The 16,827-nt window shown below is 44.6% G+C and overlaps 1 protein-coding gene across 1 annotated transcript in view; it reads left to right on the forward strand.

Moving 5' to 3' along the window:
- Window positions 1–6,527: 6,527 nt before the first annotated feature.
- Window positions 6,528–16,827, forward strand: part of DUSP10 (dual specificity phosphatase 10) — a 91,013-nt gene continuing 80,713 nt past the window's right edge. The window contains exon 1 of the mRNA XM_085054744.1: window positions 6,528–6,668. The gene's annotated coding sequence lies outside the window, so the exon portion shown is untranslated. The remainder of the gene's footprint in view (window positions 6,669–16,827) is intronic.

The raw sequence follows: 16,827 nt of genomic DNA on the forward strand, positions 1-16,827 counted from the left end.
TGGCTAATCCTCTTGAAGGTCACTCGTACCAGTCACCAGCCTTTCGTCACAGCTACTGCAGTAGAGAGCAATGTGTTGAGAACTGGGAGCTGTTTAAAAAAGTGGGATCAGGTCCGTCCACCAGTTTGGGTTTGTTCTTCAACCTGATTCCTACACCTCACATCATCAAGGACTAGCAAAGGGAAGACCAGAAACAGATGAAAATGCAGTAACACTCTGAATTATTAAATCCTCTCAGGCCAAAAGGAAAGAGCTGTCAGTGTTAATCGTTCTCTAGGGAAGTCAAAGCAGAACAGTTTGTTCTGGGATGTCCTCTCATGCCCAGATATTACACCAACCAGGTTGCAGGGCATCTGCCATAGCTTCCTCTTGATGCAAAACTAACTGACTGGAGGAGAACTGGATTGCAACATATTATTAGCATTTTTATTATGTGCTGCTTCAAGTTCTTCAAAAAATCCCCTGATTTGAATTTTGTGTTGTAATTTCCTTCTTCAGTTCCCGAGTCAGACAGCACCAGAGGATAACAGCAATGTGACCTCACCAACAAGAAACACCCAAGGAAATGAGGTTATTGTAACAATCTGGAAGGTGTATTTGGGCACTGCTGACTCCCTGGGACTAAAAGAGACTTAAACTATGTTACCACCCACCTCTCAGAGCTACGGCAAAGTCTGCTGGTGACTGTTCCCTGCCTGAGTGGGTTGGAGCACCACAGGAAGTGGTAAACTTATGTGGATCATTTGCAACATACTAAAATTATACCTTGTGTTTCAGCCTAAGGGAACCCAGACTGTATCACCCACCCAAGGGCATATTGCCTGCCAAGGAGTGGCTGAGATCTTCAGGCACAGGGATGAGAGCTGTGGATAGTGACACGAGTAACACATTGTCCCAGCTTGACAAGAATTTTCCCTGCCAAAGGGTCTGTGAGTCATCTGATGTAGAAAGGTACAGAGCTGCCAGAAAAAGCTACATTTCTTTCCCATTTCCCATAGGTGTGAGGTGACCAGACCACCTGAAAGGCAGAAAGTGATTAGAGACAAACTGAGAAATTGCTGTTCCCTTCCCTTCCCTTCCCTTCCCTTCCCTTCCCTTCCCTTCCCTTCCCTTCCCTTCCCTTCCCTTCCCTTCCCTTCCCTTCCCTTCCCTTCCCTTCCCTTCCCTTCCCTTCCCTTCCCTTCCCTTCCCTTCCCTTCCCTTCCCTTCCCTTCCCTTCCCTTCCCTTCCCTTCCCTCTCTCTGCCTCCCTGAAGTGAATAACTTCGGATAATCATTAATTTTTGGTTCACTGCTCCTGGGTGGTGTCTTTGGTGTCCCTGCAAAGCCAGTCTCGAGTGAGTGGCTTGCTGCCATGGTTAGGGTTTGGTCTTTTGCCTTCTCCCAACAGCTGGGCCAAGTATCGATCCTGTTACTCTAAAAAGATGCAGACTTTAATTAAAGATACAGAATATTCCCGTTTGACAGCAGGCCACTGTTTAGATATATGGACAAGGAGAACTGAGTAAATGGTGCCTATTCACATCACACAGGGGGCCTTAGTTTTCACTGACAGCACTCCTGTTGTCTGTGGGGCCAAAGCCTGTTCACAGGGGTGGCTCTAAGACCCTGGGACTCCATCAGTCACTGTGGTTATGCACTTCTTTTCACTCTGGATTCACTCTGGAGCAAATCCAGATGAGTGCAAACTGCTGTTACCTATTCCACGAACCTTGATATACTTCCATTCTATGCTTTAAAAGTAAATATGGGGGTATTGGCTCATGTATCTTTTTAAGGACTGAGTGAGTCCTTATTCCTTGAGAGGAATAAAAAAATGTGCAGGCAAGAAATGCCATTCTTGCAGAGGCTGTGCTTAATCCACTAAATGACTCTCTCCTGTGGGTTAAAGTCAGCCCCCACGTATCTCCTCTCCTGGAAAACTTTCCCAGATATCCTGTAGAGATTTCAAGCATGGGCCTCACCATGGGGGTTACTGATTTGGCTTCTTCCTGTCCTGTCTCTGGGAGTGTGTTTGTGTCATGAGTGCTGTACTGGTGAGTCCAAAATGCCGGCAAATTTCAAAGGGCCCATGTTGCTGCTCTGCAAGATTTATTTTTGGCAGGCTGTTAATAAATAAAAGGACAGTGAAAATACAGGTCACAGAATACAGCAGCATCCACTCCTGTTCTCCGTTGGGCTCAGTGGAGTGATGCTAATCTGGCCTCCTTCTCCTTCCTCTGCAGCCTTCCATCTCAAAACCAGTTTTGCTTACATTCAGGTTGTAGGGATGTGGGAGTTCAGTTTGCTCACTTGGCACCTCTGAAACCTGACAGCCCCTTCAGAACCAGAACCGAAACCTTCTCTGTTTCCTCCCACAGATTCCTGTTTTCAGCTGTGGGGAACAAACCTCTGTGCATTTGAAATTTTTTTTTCTCACCAAAAAGACACCTTCCCTGCTGTGAAAGTCCTAATGATATTAAAAGCGGGCAAGGAGCTCAATGCCATGAGTCCCACTGTACACACAGACCTTGACTGTGATGTCAGCCAAGCTGATCCCTGCAGCTGTGCTTTGGAGGCTTAGCTTGGTTATCAGGGTCCAGCAGGAAAACGGCACTCTGAACTTGGCAGCTGCTCAGCTCCATCTCTAAAATCCTCTTTCTCACCTACCTCCAAGTTAAAACAATCCCACCTCCATGCTATTAGGAGTGCAGGTGGAGGAGATGAGAAGTTTGGAAGTAGGCTAGACTCTTTCTTCTTACAGTGTTTAACTGCCCTCTGGAAGTGCCCTCATTGTGTTAAGTCACATCACTGTTGTTCAGCTTTCCCATGGCACCTGGCTGATCCTTCTGCTTCAGTGGCACTGTCCTTCCTTCCTCCCTCCTTGCCTCACCATGCCATTGCTACTTCATTTGCCATCAGATATTCTGGCTGTTGCCTCTCCCTCTTGAAATCCCTCATCACGTGGTGTTTTATTACATGGTACATTAAGAGAGGAGATAAGGTGAAGGAAGAAGTGAATTTTGCCAGCATTTTGCCAGCCTTTGGTAGGAAGGGGTGGTGGCAGAAGCCCAGGTGGAAGGAAAACTTAGGGCAAGGGGAGAGAGAGAAGGAAAAGGGGAAGTAATTGTAACCTGCCACAGAAGTGACAGATAGCAAAATCAAGTAGAGTCAGGCTTACAGTGCAGCCAATTATTCTGCCGGTAAAGATATGAGAGCAACTAATAGAATCTTTTGCCCCAGGGTTTATTTCTCCTTATTTATATCACCATTACCAAAAGAGACACGACATTGCAGAACAGTTGCTTCCTTCATTTCAGGAGCATGGAATGGTGAGTTGCTCTGAGGAGGAGGAAGCATCCTGAAGTGGGTTATGAAAAATTGGTTTTTTTCAGCCTGAGTGAAGGAAAAATGTGATTGAAAGAGTCTTAAGTGGACACAATAACTAATTCAAGATAATGATGTTGAAAGAAGCACTGTTTTTCCGAGTGATTTTCGTAATGAAGGAGACGAATCCATGCCCAGCCCTGGCATCTCTTACTTAGAAACCTTCTAAATCATCTCTTACTGACAATAATCTTGGTTTTGCTTATTTTAATGAGGCATCTTCTGGTGAATGGCTGGGTTTTTTTTTTTATTTCCTTCTTTGTTTTCATGGCAGAGTGGTCTAGATTTTCCATACATTGAATTCTCCATCAGAAAATTATTATTTACTTACACTTATTAAAGAAATTCCTCTGCAGATTTCAGGGTGGTAATTGAGAGCCTCTGATTTCTATTTTGAACAGGGAGGAGTCAAGAATATTTCAGCTATTCTTTAGCCTCCAGGCAGGATAAAACATCAGATTAACAATGTACTGGGGATGTTAATGGAGAAGCTGCAGAGTGCAGACAAGCCCTGCACTCATTTCTAACACTGTTTGGGTATTTATAAAACACTTTGTGCAGAATTGGATTCCTCTAGGATGTTGTAGCTGGTGTTGTTCTTCCTAAAGACTGGATCTGTTGACCACATGAGGCCATGGGACAGCTGGACCACCCAGGACTCTGTGTCCTTTTCAATCATTTTTTTATTTACCAGAGAGTAAATTTTACCATACTAGCGTGTGGGAAGTTCATTCTTCTCCAGACAATTTTACAACTGTCCCCTTATAGAAATGATACCAGCTTTAAAGTAATTTGTTCAGATTTGAAGTAATGTGATAAAAAAAGGAAGTTTTATCAGCTCAACTGCAGTGGCTGATAAACCACTCTAAGTCAGGACAGAACCAGTTGTAAGTTAGTATGGGTTGTGTAAGAAAAGTAAGAGCAATACTGAATTGCCAGAAAGCAAATTCAATCAGATGTCTCCTGTGCTTTGGAAAGGATTTACAAGTGCATGTCCACTTTGGGGCTTTGCTTAGGAATCCAGGCTGAAACTTGATTTTTGTAAATGCTGAGTCTCATGGACTCCTGGTGCATTTACAGTTCAGGCAGAACATGTTGAGAAATGAGGTTCTCTTTTTCTCACACTTTCCAAAGTTATGTCATCTGGTTTTAACACTCAAGCATTTAAGTACTTTTCACTGAAGAGTGCAAGAGACCACCCAGAATATCCACCAGCCCAGTGGTTAGGAAACTTGTCTGGCTCTTCTGGTGTGACTCTTTTTCTCTATTTCTGGTTTGGAGGAGAAATTCATCTTGAAGCTGGAAGCTGGAAGAATATAATCAGTCAATGTGACACAACAGCATCCAAACATTGACATGAAGAAAGGACATCTCAAGTTCTGATGATGGCAACTAAATCAAAAGTTGCTTTTCTGCAGGGATTGCTCAAGTCTTACCATCAGTAGTTGAAATATGGTAACTCTGCTGCAAGAGACAGTATGTAAATGTTCTTGCAGCAATATTATGAATCAATAAATTTGCTGCCCACTGTTAGTGGTCTGGCTTCTGGAAACAGTTAATTCTGGAAATCAAGACACCTGAAGGTGACCAGATTGGTATGAGGAATCAGTGCAAAGCGGGAAAATTAGTCTCTGTGGTCTGTGATGTGGCAATTGGGCCAAGATTCACAGAATCACAGGATTAACTAGGTTAGAAAAGACCTTTGGGATCATCATGTCCAACCTATAACCTAACACCACCTTGTCAATAATCCATGGCACTGTGTGCCACATCAAGTCTTTTCTTAAACACCTCCAAGGATGGTGACTCCACCACCTCCCTGGGCAGCCCATTCCAATGCCCAGTCACTGCTTCTGTGAATAACTTCTTCCTAATGTCCAGCATAAACCTCCCCTGGCTCAGCTTGAGACTGTGTCCTCCTGTCCTGTCTTGGGTTGCCTGGGAGAAGAGACCAACCCCTCTGTGCACATGAGGCTCCTTGATGGAAGAACAGGAAGATGAATTAATGTTGTTGTGATGAAGTGCAGCTTTGCCATCTGCAGTCCTCTACAAGTGGGAGAAACCAACTGGCATGGACCATTACCAGGATCTGTAAGGAGCAGTCATGTGTTGTGTTGCAGATGAGCTGGGCTGGTCCCTGCACTGTTCTTCCCTTTCTCCAGCTCTCCTTCCTGTAAATTCCTCCCGCGCACATTTCACACCTACCCAACATATATGGAAATAATTAAAGCTTTGGAGAGGAAGTGTTTCCTGCGATAAATTGGTACTTGAGCGCTGTGGAAAATTGACAACAAATTGACTCTGACAGGATTAGGGATCCCCAGTGAGGGATTGTGTGGAATCTTGAGAGACACCTGCTGCCCCTGCTGTGCTCCCCCGTGCCCCTGCTTCTCGCAGCACTGCGGCTCAGCTGGGCTGCCCCACCGCCTGCTTCCTCCTGTGGAGCAGCATGAAAGCAGCTTAGCAAAACAGAATAAATGCTGTGTGAGGCTGGAGGGACTTGCTGAGCACCAGCCAGTGTCAGAGCAGGGTCATTACTGGCTGTGCCAGTGCAGGTCGAGGTGCTGGCCAGGGCTGTTGGACAGGAATATTGCGTTTGCAGTCTAAGTAAAAAAATGCCATTGAGTTATGCTTTCTACACCAATAGCAGTAGCAAGCCTTCCTTTTTTTTTTTACTTTCTATGTCAGAGTGTTGTGAACCTGAAGGAAACTGTACATGAAATCCAGTATGACTATATGTGGGGAGAACAGCTAATTTCATCACAGTACCAGCCTCCAGGACCTGCTTTATGTACTTGTGCTCAGCCTTCTCTAACCAGCAGTGCTGGATTTTGATTTTTAAGCCCTTTTTCCCCTTCTCTCCTCAAACACTGAGCTCTTCTAGAACAGAATCCCACTGTTTGTGTTGGATGCATCTCCTTTGTGAAGTGAGACAGGCTGTAGCAAAATTTATTAGACCACAACAGAGAGGGGGTTATTCGCTTGCTAGATTTGAGTTCATATAACTAAGCAAGAGCTGGAAGGCAGTGGCACTATCTGCAGCTTAATAGCAGCCACCTGAACCCAGGAATCTTAACAGTAGCCACCTGAACCCAGGAATCACTAGCCACATGGGGCTGGCAGGGAAATAAAGGCTCGTTGCCCATCCCTGTTACAGCTGTGACAAGCCAAGGTGTTTTAGGCCAGCAGAGCAGGAAAACACTGAGTTGCTCAGTCCTGACTATTTGCAGCATCTCAGTGTTGCAGCTTGTGACCAAGGGCAGTGAGGAGTCTGATCTGACTGAAACTTACTGCTGACACCAAGTAAGATTTTTTTTTTTGGTTTTTTTTTTCATTATGGGCTTGTTATGATCCTGATGTTTTCAAACCTGCTGATGCATCCATGCCCTTTTATCCCAGGAGAAAAAACCTGGTGAAATGTCTCTGTCTTCTGCAGTGGTTATCTCAAACCAAACTCTGGGTCAGGTTTTACCCCTGCAGCTGGAGAGGTCCTTGAATGCTGGCCTAGCTTAGGAGGGCAGTAAATGTTTTTGAGGGGATTGCAGGGGATTGATTCCTGCAGTCCATTTGGGCCTGGAGAGAGAAGCTGGGACTGGCAGTGTGATGTGGAAACAGTTACTGTGTGTGATGGCTTTGTGATACCAGGCCCTATTACAAGCCATTTTCTCCTTGCACTATGGTTTTAAAAGGCTTAAAGCTTTAAAGGCTTAAGGTTTGCTGCTATTATGTTTAACTGGATACATGGCTAATATCTTAGAAAGCTGGTGGACAAAATTACATCTGCAGAGGCTTCACCTGCTGAGCCTCTGTTTTAGATGTTTAGTGTAAACTCCTGAGGCATATGCAGATAAATCTGGAGCTTTGTTTTCTTTCAACAGTGCTAAACTAATCCATTTGAGTGGGTTATGTGTGAATTGTGGTCATTTACTTCTGCTGAACAGATTTTGCTTCACTTTCCTTGCTCTGTAATGTTTCTGTCTTGTTTTATTAGCAGACCAAAGTCACCTTGGGTGTAGTGTAGGCTACCCTACATTGCTGTGTAGTATTGGAGTTGACAAATCTGTCAAGTTTTCCTGGGATTAGCAATTGCTTGGTTTTAAAGTTTGTTAGAGAGAGATACTACTAATAATTTTAAAAAAGCTGTCTTAAAAAAGCAACCCGAGTTTTTGCTGCCGCTTGTGAGAACTCCCTGTGGCAATGGAGGCTGCTCTGTGGCAATGGAGGCTGCTCTGAGGGTCCCAAGTTTGTGTTTCTTCTGTGATCCAACCCTTATCTAACTAATAATTAATATTAATTAAAAAAAAAATCTCCTGAAAGCTATCAGTGTGGTGGACTAAATCTGCTGTCTGGGCCTTGTGGCTTTCTTCTCTGGTATCTGTCTGGACATGGATGCCAAATGTAGTGTTTCCTGGACTGGGACTGTATCCTGTCACTGGTGGATTTTTATGGTATCTGATGAAAGCTGAGCTTGCTCTTGCCTTTGGTTCAATGAAGGCTAAGTATTCCTTTTGCCCTTCCCTCCCCCCCTCCAATACAGTTTTGTTTTTGTTTTTTTTGTTTGTTTTTTTTTAAATGGAAGTTGCTGGGGCTTAGTATTTCTGGTAGCATTTCGCTTGTTTATAAATATTTGATGGGTTAAGGCTGACTGTTGGCAACATGAAATGGGTTCAAAACTGACTCAGTGGAGATACGCAGGAGTTGAAAATGTGGGAAGTAACAAAAATCAAAAATTATATTGAGATGCTGTTGAGTACCAGTGAGAGGTGATACCTGAGGGTCTTTTGTATCTTTGCGTTGCAGAATTCCTGGCAGAAATACATCAGCCTCTGTAGTGAGGAGCTGGGCCTGCTGGTGTCAGCCCCTGTGATGTGTGTGTGACAAGGAGGAAGATGCTGCAGATAAATCTGCTCTAAGTTAATTTTTGTTAGGGTCCCCCGGAGCTATTGTCAGGTCTCAGATCCTGTTAGTCCTTGTTGAGCAGTGGCCATGGACAGACAATGGATATGTGTGCAGTTTAACCACAACACAGGAAATAAGCTTGTAACATTTCAGAAGAGGGCCACAAACCCAAGGCTTCAGTTAGAGAGGATGCCTTCTTGTGGTGAAATCCAGGAACCCAGCCCTGACAAAGGGATCAGAAGTGGAGAGGATTTCTGAGGACAGTGATGGATGATAACTGGGGGGCAGGAGGGAGTAAAAGAAAAGGTAGAATAGGGGTCAGTACCTGGCAGCCAAATTCAGCAGGCAGAGTGGACATTGGGCACAAAGAGATAGGAAAGCAGTTGGCCACTGGGATAAGCTGCCATGGAAATTGTGGGTGTTTTATCTTGCTCTCAAATCATGAATACCTGCCTAACCGGAGGATGAATTTTAGCTTAATCTGTCTTTGGAGATCGAAATCAGCGTATCTGTCGGTAAAGTCTAGAATTTGTTATAGGCTTGAGGTGAATGCCACGAGCTGATAGCACAGCTGGGTTATGACAGGCAGTTATTCCATAACAACATGCCTCCTCCATTCTTCTGTTTGCATAGGATGGCTGCAGTTACTGCAGAGTCTGGTTCATGGCAGCAGAATGTTCATGGCCCATGGAGTGGGATGTCTTCCACAGGAGAAAATGCTGCTGTGTTTTTAAGTCTGACTGTTTTTGCAGGATAATACCTTTTGTACTGACACCAAATGAAGATTAAGCTAGTCAATAGAGTCTGCCAAAAATCTGTATTTATGAATTACAAGCTTGTAGCCTTACGATCAAATTTTCAATTAGAACAACACAGATTTTTGAGTGTTTTGCATCTGAAAGCCCTATGTCTGGAGGAGGAAGATGTGGACCAGAAAAGCACAAGCACTCGGGTCAATTCATCATGTAGTTCTTGTTTCTCTTCCCAAAAGAGAAATGGGAAAATTGAAAACATGTTAACATTTGCAAAGGGTTTCTGGTTTTGTTTTTCTTGCTTTGAAATTACATGTTCACTGCAATTTAAAAGAATTAACTTGTCTTCAGTAAAACTTTCCTTTTGGTGTTTTTGTAAACCTTTCATTTCATCTGGAGATTAGGATTTCTGTTTTAATAGCTTTATCTGAGAAAAGGTTTAAACTATTGTTTGGGGGGAGTGTATCTGGATCTTGAAAATGGAGAAATCAGATTTTTGAACTGCTTTATGTCCAGTTGTCATTTTAATTGCTGGCAATTTCTTAGAACAATTTCTTAAGGCTTTTTTTTCTTTTCCAAAAATAAAACTATTACTGGGGAAAGGATCTGATAAGAAGGATATTTGTCTTGGCATAGACTACTTTTGATCCCAAAGCGCAAAAAAGTTATTTTGCAGGGCTTTGTTGCATTTTCATAAAACTGAGATGAAATATGGTCCAAGTGTGGGTATGTTGTGCTCTCAGATGGCTTTACTTTAATTGTAACATCTTTTTTCCCCTGGTTTAACCAGAAAAGAGGTGATAAAGAACAACCTGAGGTAGATCAAAGTCTGTCACACTGCACAGTCTGGAAGAAACATGAAGAAGGCAATTAAGGTCTGTTAGCCCTTTTCAAGAGTTGTTTGGCAGAAAAGCTGTTTTACGTGGAGAATAGGGTTTGTGGTGTTGGACGCAAATGGCTTTGGTGCCACCTCTGATGATTCAGTCTCAGTAGGCTGCTCTTTTTAAGAGTCATAGAGGTTGGTGTCCCTTGGTCATGGCAGTGGCAGAGCTGATCAAGACTGTATGAAACCCTGGGTGCATTTGAGCAGGGAGCATCCTGTGGGCCTCTAGGAATGCTGGCTGCCCTTCACATAGGACTGAGAAAAGGCAGGGCCTGTAGGTGAACAGTGGCCATGGGGAAAAGTTCCTATGTGCATCAAGCTCTGGCTCCACACAAAATATTCTCCTCCTGTTGTTGAAGTTCCTTGCTCAGTGTGGGCTTCATCAGCAAGGAAAATGTCCACAATAAACCTCATTCAATCCCAATTTCAGATGGTGGCAGCTGGCGAAATAAAAGATGGTGCCAGTGGAGACTGTGGTTATAAACAGCCGTGCTGGCAAGCTGTGGCTGGCAGGAGGGACTTAGCCCTTGGTCAAGAGGAATCAAACTGGGTTGTAAAATATTGAAGCAAATAAACTGAGTGTACAGAGACTTTCCCCAAAATGATCTGTCCTTTGCTGTTCAGTGTTGTTGCCCTCTGGACCTCACTCTCATCTGCCTGCTGAGGTGCTGCTCTCTGTTGGGACCTGGCATCAGGGCTGTTGAGTGATTAACCTGGGAGTCTGTCAGTTGTCCATTGCTCCTCCACAGGCCATTAGCTGCCCAGAAATTCCTGGCCTCAGGTTGTCCTTCCTGGTATGGTGAAGAACAGCTGTAAGCACAACCTGACCTTAAATCAAAATGACAAGCTTCACAATTTAAGGGCAAAGGGCTGGGTGATGGATCCATTCTATGTTATCAAGTTAGTGCCAGGGCTCTGTCCTTTGTGTTTCAGTCAGTGCCTTGGTGTGTTGTGCAACGAGGCACTAATGCACTGCCAGAAATTACGAGAGGGTGGTAGTTCTGCTGGGTGGAAAAACATGTCATTAAAAGGTGACAGCAGCCAGGGACAAACCACATCAGGCAGTGTATTAAGCAACCTAGGCTCTCTGCTGTGTGAAGGGGTTAGGAGGAAGGAGAGATCATTCATAAAAGAGCAAGAAGGTCTTGCTTGCTGGTAAGTCATTTCTGTCACACTGGTTTCACACAGAGCATGCTAGAGAGCAAAGCCAAACCACAGTGGAAACAATAGATGAGTGTGGGGAGACTGTGCAGGTAGTTATTATTCTCTCTTCCTCTCCCCACTTAGCTGTGTCTCTGAGGAATGTGCTCATCTACTAAAACAGTGAAATTGATAACTTTTTAGTAGTTAACTGTAGTAAGTGCCAGTGATGTACACTGAGTGTTTTCTGTTGTTACATTTATTTGAGCAGGGTTTGAAGGTTTTTTTGCATCAAAGACATAGTTATCAACTATATTTAAAATCACAGCATAAAGCTGGAGGAAAACTTCTTCAGTATCATTGCTGTACCCATGTTTTCTCTTGCCTGACAGGTTTATCTCCTAAGTCAGGATCTTAATCTCCATTCTGAAAGCTATCCATTTGTGGTTACACTCATCCCTACCCTGTGCTTTTTGTAAAATGGGTGCTCTGGGTGACAAGTGGCTTGGAGGTGACAAACACCTGAAGCAGCTTTGTCAGTGGCTAAAGTATTTTGAGGTTCACATCCATAGCTGTAATGGCTAGAGCTCAGCTCTGGGATTTGCTGTGCAGTGGGAAGAGACAGAAGTGTCCCTTTCAGGATGTGCATTATGATTTTTGTCTTGAACCACCTGGTGAATGGTGCTCTGGGGATGAGTCAGAGTGAGTTCCCCATGTGGGTTCCCTGTGTGGGTCCCTGTGTGGCGTGGGGTGAATGAAGCAGGATATTATGGGGCAAAAAGCCCCTACAACACCCACTAAAAGGTTCTTGAAAATACTTCAAAGGGCCAGCTAGGAAGTGGCAAGTTGCATAGCAAAAAGCTGAAGGTGTAGTAGGATGTTTCTGTTCAGGGGAGTAAGAAGTGGAAGTTGTAAAGGAAGAGGCTTGTGTTGAACACTTGCAGTTCTGCCCTCTGCACGTGTGCAGGTTGGTTAAAGTCCCTCCACAAGGCTCATGGGAAACTTTGGAGAGGCAGCATCAAGCCCTGATAGTGGCGTCCCTCCACAGTATGGATGGATTTGTGGTTGAGGCTTCTTTTGTGTTATCCCATTTCTCAGTTTTCATGCCATCTTTTTTTCTGCTTCCAGTCCTTTGTGTTTTCGTTTTTTTCTCTACTCACACTCCCTTTGGTCCTGCTCTGAGTTCACCTCCCTTGAAGTGGAGATTTGTCCTTGGCTATTGCTTGACCTGCTTTGCCAAGGTGTTTATCTTCTGCAATGCAGATAGCAAACTTCAGTTTAATGCTTCCCCAGGCAGTTTGTTGGCTGAGGCAATGCATGGGGAGGTTCCTTGGGTTAGAGCATTTGCCTTCCCTGACCCCTCCAGAAATTCAGAGAGAAAGCTGAGGGGTGAAGCAAGTCAGACCAGGAGGTGTGTGGAAAGGGGAGAAACAAGGAACTTTGCACTAGCAACAGGCACTGTGACTGCCTGCTGCTTTGTGAAGCTTGGTATGAATTCAAGTGGATATCTATTACTGATGAACAGAATGCCAAAAATTGCTCTTTACAAAAAAAAAAAAAATTTTTTTTTTTGCTCTCAGGCTGCGAAATTTCATGATGACTTAGAAGAAATTGAAACACTTGCATCCAGTGGTGGCTTTGAACTGGAAGAGGAACCTCGTATTTCATGGGGTGTGGTTGTAAAAACATCCTGTAGCCAAGCAGTCAAATCCCTGCAGGAGCTTTTAGCTGTACGGCAAAGATAGAGCCCCCTGCTCCATGATGCTGTTTCTCCTCATGGAGAAAGGTTACAGGGAAATGACAGTAAATGATATGGCATGTCTGCAAATCATTGGTTTGAGGGGGAGTTTTTCCCATTCCAGTCACTATTCCATCACTCAGCCCTTCACGTTGCATAATTCCTGTTTCATTTACTGCTGCTTATGATAGGGAAGCTCAGCCCAGCAGTCAAGGACAGTGCCAAGAGTACCTAATCAAATCTGGTCATGCAGATCCCTGTCCGCAGGCTGGGCAGAGCGCAGAGCATTCCAGGGCTGCAGCAAAACTGGACTCGCTGTCCTCTTCCTGGCTTCAACAGCAGCTGGAAGAAATGGATGCCCAGATGCACTGCCTCTGCTGGTACACCACACCTCCACTCCCACCCCCTTCTGACAGGCCATCAGTAGAGGTGGCCCAAGTACTGCATGTCTGCTGTGGGGCTGTTTTTCCCAAGTGTTCCCCCACAATAGTGTGTGCAGTTAGCAAGGTGCTGCTAGGACCTGATGTCTGGGCAGCCTGCTGCAGGCGAGACTTCCATGGAGAATCCGAGTGGCCAGAGAAAGAAAGAAAGAAACTGAGTGCTCTTTGCTTCTGGAGTTTGGCATGGCTTTGTGACTGTCCCTTCCCAGTGAACAGGATGCCAGCAGGAGCTAAAGCCTGGGTGACCTGTATCTCATTGTTCAAACTCCTGGAGAAGGAGCTGAGCCACTGCCATGCCATGAGTATCTGAATTATTCTTTTATTGGCCTTCTATACTATGTCAGAGGGAGTGAACACATTTTTTAGCTGGTCATTCTGCATTTCTCTTGGGAATGTGCCAGGAAGAGGGTCTGTGTGTGTCTGAACCACGGAAGTGCAGCAGTGTACAAGCTAAAGAGAGCAGAAGCCAAACAAAGCCCTGATCTCCCATTATATGCTTGCTCACCAGGAGAAAGCCAGGCCCTTGGAGCTTTATAGCATCCCTGAGTTCTCTTCATGGCTCTAGACTGCAGCCTTGGAGGTTGGGTGCTTCTCCAAATTTGACCTTGTTTCAGTCTCCCACAAGGAAGCTGCTCTGTAGGAAGTGCTGGGTGCTGTGAGCAGAGCAGTGCATGCAGCAGGCAGGAGATGAAAAGGAATGCACCCAGCTCTGGGCTGTGCTTGTGACGCACACTTTGCCTAACCGCAGCTGCTTTGTTCTCAAGGCCACTGCTGCAAATTTAACCCAGTCTGTTCACAGCTTCTTCTGCTGTTGTGTCCTTCCAAATGCTGTTGTCTGTGCTCTGCCCCAGCCTCAGCTGCTCTGCATCCTCCTGCCTCTCTCCAAGAGCTGGCAAGAGAATGTGGTGCTCAGAAGGGCACCAAGGGTAGAGTTAGGAGCTGCAGAGTTGTGTGTGACAAGACCGTGTGTGTTGGCTGTCCTAAGTGTTTTCCTGAGGCAAGTGCCAAACAGAGGATAAATCCTTGTTGGCTGGTGCCACTCCCTGGGAATATCAGGGCTTTGGCCTGTCTTGGTAAGCTGGCAGTGAATTGGAAATGGGTGTCTATACTGCAAAAGTATGATACCCCAGCCGTGAGCCATCATGTGCACCAGCCTCTTCTGCTCCAGACTGTTTCTCTGGCTGCAGAAATACAGAAATATTGCCCCTCTGCCATCATCTTCCCAGATCTTGTGAAGCCTCTGCAATGAGGGAATGAGGGCTTCTTGAGCAAACTTTTCTCTTTTTTTTTTTTTTTGTGGCCTGTCACACCCTTCCAGCAGTGCAGCTCCACAGCACTGGGAGCACCTGGGAGTGATAATCTAGTGCTGTGTGAGGCTGGCCAGGAAGAGAATGATGCCTTTTGGGGAGGAGAAATAATAAAGGTTTCGAAAGAAAAGGCTGAGGTGGGAGAGTTTTTCAGGGCTTAAGAACGGAAATCAAATCCACCTTTTGCACAGGGAATCTCTTATCCTCAAAGTTATTCTGGCTTGCAGTGGTTTTTTGTTTTTTTTAACATGAATGAAGGATGCTTTGACTTCACAAATTAATTTTTACTTCTGTAGAAGCAGCAGAACCTCTGAGACCTTGGGTCGTGTGCTTACAACTGAACGTACAGCAGTGGTTTTGCTTGTGTTTGAGGATCACAGCTCCAGGGTGCCAGGCACTGCAGGATAAACACCACCAGCAAAACACTGCAGGAAAAACCAACTGGCTTAGCTGGCAGCTGCTGGGGAGCTACCTACAGGCTACGTGTGAAGGAGAAGCAGCCAAGCCATCAGGCTCATTTTGTATCACAGCTTACACCAGATGTTGGAGCTGTGATGTGCAATATGGTATCTCACCTCCAACACAAACCACACCTGCTGCCTGGAGCAAGGTGGAGAAGGTGTAGTTGCCAGACTTGCTATTCATAGAAAGTATGGTAATCCCTTATATGATGATGCTCAAAAATACTTCTACACAAAAAAAAAAGCTTCTTGACCTTGTGCCTGCAGGTGCAGTTTTAGGCTTTAAGGCATATTTTAGTTTAAAGATATGCACTTGTAGAGAAGGAACTTGGCATGCATTTTAAAGGCATAAACATATGAGCTCTCAGACAAAGTACATGAACCTGTCTGCCTCAGCATTCATATCTCCTTCATCTGTTTCGTGTTGCCAAATTAATTTGCTGTCTTTTGCTGTCAGTAGAGATAAACCAGTGCTAATTTAGTCCACAATATTGTTTTTGTTCAGTCCTGTACTATGGAGCCAAATGCTTTGATGAGATAAATCAGCACCCACCTTGGTTGTTGGCCTGGGAAGAAATGGCAAAAGCCGCTACTGCCATGCTAGGAATTACGGTTGTCCTGCACCCATGCCATGTTTGGCCTGTGGAAGTAGAAAGGGAGGCAGGAAATGAGCAGCTGCTGGGCTTGTTGGTCATTCTGCTGACGAGAGTGTTGTATGAATTAGTATAGGTATTTCCTGCAGCCCAGTGTGAGAACCTGAAGGTCCTTTTCCAGTTTAACTGAGGGCTGGGATTACACAGAACTGAAGAAGCAGCACAGCAAAGTGTGACCTTTGCTTTTGTGAGTGGACTCCTGCACAGCCTCAAAGATAATTAAGGTGTTTTTAGAAAGAATCCAAGAAAAAATTAAAGAATAAACCCCAAATCAACAAAAACAATCCATGCTCCTGTGCACAGATACAAAGAAGGCATCTGCAAGGCACAGGTTGGCTTAATTGCCAAATCCAACTGGAAATAGTAACCTTTTAGTATGAAATTTCTTTGCTATAGAACAAGATTTCAGTCCAAACATTTTTTTCTTCAGCTGAGCATGTGTTATGAAGGAAGACCCCTAAGAGATGGAGAATAATTTCAATCCCACTAGGGAGATGGAGAGGCTGGAGCATGGAGGAGAGGGAGCTGGCATTCTCCTTGGTCACCCAGCAGCCAAGGCTACTGTTGGAAAGTAGACAAGACCTCTTGATTCTGTTTTCTTGCCCTTTCTGTTTTGATCTTTTCTGTCACTTCCTGATAATTACCATCCAGTCCTGCCATTTTAATAGAGCTAATGTTTTAAAAGCTGCAATAAAAAGTAGATGGAGAAGGAGTTAAAGATGCCAGGTGGAGTCATCCATGTTCTCCTTTCAGATGCAGTTCATAGAACTGTGGTGAGGTTCCTGACAGTAGAGTTTCCCCTGGTATGGAAATGTGTATAGTGACCATACACTTAGCCTGCTGCCATCCCAGGGATGGGGACCAAAATATGGCTGGGATGGCATTTTTGTATAACCACGTATGTATAAAAAAAAAAAAAAAACCAAACAAAAAACCCCAAACACTAAATTAAAACAAGGGGGGAAAATCCAACACAAGAACCCAAGGACAAGAAATAACCTAACCCAAACAAACTAAGGATAGTGGAAAGCGACTTCAGATCTGCCAGATGACTTTGTTTCTCAGTGGATTTTGTTCAGGAGTTCAGCTAGTTGCAGTTACAAATTTCAAGGAAATTTTATAAAAAAGGAAAAAGTAGAAATGCGTCATGGGGATGGAGATAAATGAAAGCAAATACTGAACTTGAGGA

Source organism: Lichenostomus cassidix, chromosome 3 (assembly GCF_008360975.1).
Source record: "Lichenostomus cassidix isolate B80296 chromosome 3, HeHo_3.0, whole genome shotgun sequence".
In the NCBI taxonomy this organism is placed as follows: domain Eukaryota; kingdom Metazoa; phylum Chordata; class Aves; order Passeriformes; family Meliphagidae; genus Lichenostomus; species Lichenostomus cassidix.